Source organism: Engraulis encrasicolus, chromosome 6, assembly GCF_034702125.1.
Source record: "Engraulis encrasicolus isolate BLACKSEA-1 chromosome 6, IST_EnEncr_1.0, whole genome shotgun sequence".
In the NCBI taxonomy this organism is placed as follows: Eukaryota; Metazoa; Chordata; class Actinopteri; order Clupeiformes; family Engraulidae; genus Engraulis; species Engraulis encrasicolus.
Window position 1 is genome coordinate 47,397,680 of NC_085862.1, and position 2,500 is coordinate 47,400,179.

The window sequence follows — 2,500 nt, forward strand, 5'->3', positions numbered from 1 at the left end:
TTTGGGGGGCTTATACATCAATATAAACTCTCTGATACAACAGTGATCACATGTTGAGTAGACAAGGCAGAGGGTGAAGTATGTTGAAAAAGGAGTGCAGATATTGTTTGGTCCTTCAGTTGTGCATCAATGTTTCAACCTTGCGCAATAAGAGCACTAGTGGTTCAATCCGAGAGCTTGGATTGAGTTTACTCTCTTTCTTCACCGTCTCCTTATCTTTCTCTCTCTGTATCTCCCACTCTCAAAAACACAAATAAACAGAAATTCACAGGCAGGGTGATGGGAACACGAGGAACACCTTACAAGGGTTAAACCTTCATAGGGCAAGTGACTATATTTGAACACTTGATTACTTGCACACCTATTACAAATGCTCCTGCCATGCTTCTACAGGGGTGTACAACCAAGTGGGTTATATCAAATGAATCAGGAGAAATCAGACACAGATAGTGACATCATGACATTTGACCAATCAGCAGTGGCCTGGAGCCTGTCAAACTGAGATGGAAGCTGAGATGTGTGTGCCCTATAAGGAGTTAAACCCACTCTTCTCTACTTGTTCATCTATTTTGCTCATAGCAAACATTTCCAGGGACCCCCGGGCTATGTGCTGTGTGTTCCCAGGGGTCCCCAGTCTAGGTGGCCTGCTGCCTTAACGGTCCTGGAGGGAAAGTAACAGTCAAAACCACCTTGAATAGATCCCCTGGAGAGATAAGGACTTTGTACTGTGAATGTAATGTCACTTAGGTGGCTTTACTAGATTGTTTTTGTGGCAATTCGCATAATATTTCATATGAAGCGGCCCATTGATTTCCATTGATGATAATGTAACGCACATCTCTATGATACCGTCTACACACCTGTGAGTGTGTGTTTGTTTGTTTGTGTGTGTAGTGTGTGCATATTTAAGTACAGGTGTGTATACTTAAGATTAGATTAGGCTCTTCACAGCAATTCTATAGTACAGATGATGAATGTACGGCGTTTTCGGGCAGTCATGGGTGAGCGGTTAGGGCGTCAGACTTGCATCCCAGAGGTTGCCGGTTCGACTCCCGACCCGCCAAGTTGGTGGGGGGAGTAATCAACCAGTGCTCTCCCCCATCCACCTCCATGACTGAGGTACCCTGAGCATGGTACCGTCCCACCGCACTGCTCCCCATGGGGCGCCACTGAGGGCTGCCCCCTTGCACGGGTGAGGCATAAATGCAATTTCGTTGTGTGCAGTGTGCAGTGTTCACTTGTGTGCTGTGGAGTGCTGTGTCACAATGACAATGGGAGTTGGAGTTTCCCAATGGGCTTTCACTTTTTTCACTTTCACTTTCAAAAGTAAAGACTGTGTGTGGGGGTGGGGGTACGCGAGTGGTATGCATGTGTGTGTGTAGTATGTGTGCGTGCATGCATGCATGTGTGCATACTAGAGCATGACACGGGAGTGGATTTTCACTCCTGTCCTGTCCCGCTCCCAGAAAAAAAATCCTGTCCTGCCCAATCCTGGTCCAGAGTAAAAAAAATAAATCCTGTCCTGTCCTGTCCTGTGTGGAACGACTCCCAATCCTGCCCGCTCCTGCTCAAAAGTACTCCCACTCCTGTCCCACTCCTGTATTTTTTTTTTTTGTATGTTGTTACCTGTATGCATATTTGCCTCCTAGTAGGCTAAGCAGTTGTAGCCATAATAATGGCCAATACAATTACACACAAGCTAATGGGGGTCTGGAGAAACCCTAGGTAGCCTAATAGAAAAAAAAAATCCCCATGTTTATTATTAGGCCCTATTATTATTATTATTATTATTATTATTATTATTATTATTATTATTATTATTATTATTATACTACAGGAGGGGGAGGCACCTACATCTTCATGCACTAATCAATAGCCTACAGTAGGCCTATATGCCATTTCTCTGTGCAACAAAAAAACGGGGAGGAAATCAGATGCTACAATTAATAGTAGGCTATTGTAATGAAACCAGTTGGATTAGTTAAGACTAGTCATGCTACTAGTTCAGTAAGCATGAGTTTACCTAGGTCAACTTCATGATGGTTACTGGTTAGGCTACTGAACTAGTAGCCTGACTAAATCTAAACATAGCCTACTATAAGCTAATCCAACGGTTTCATGACAGCGTTTGACTTAAAACACATGGGGTGAAACGGCGTGCAGTTCTAATAAATCAGGGAGGCGGAGCAGAGAACTTCCCTAACTTTGTTGGCTGCGCTTTTTGACACTCACAGCTGACGCGCACGGAACACTACTTCTGAATCCTCCTCATACTAGAACTACATCTTGACTACTTTGATTACGATTGCATTCTGTGCTAAATTAGCCTCAGTTAAATTTCCTGTTATTGCGGAGTTGATTGGGAAATGCCATAACGGCAACGTCTTACAGGCCTGCAAGCCCAGTAGTTCAACAAGTGGCTATTTCACTATCAGATTCAAGAGGTTTCATGTCAACAATGCGAACTCCTGCCTGCCTTATTTGAACGTTTTAACCAGAC

The 2,500-nt window shown here is 44.0% G+C and overlaps 1 protein-coding gene across 1 annotated transcript in view; it reads right to left on the reverse strand.

Annotated features, from left to right (window-relative positions):
• jak1 (Janus kinase 1) overlaps window positions 1–2,500 on the reverse strand; it is an 82,396-nt gene that overhangs the window by 38,345 nt on the left and 41,551 nt on the right. The gene's annotated exons all lie outside the window — the stretch shown is intronic.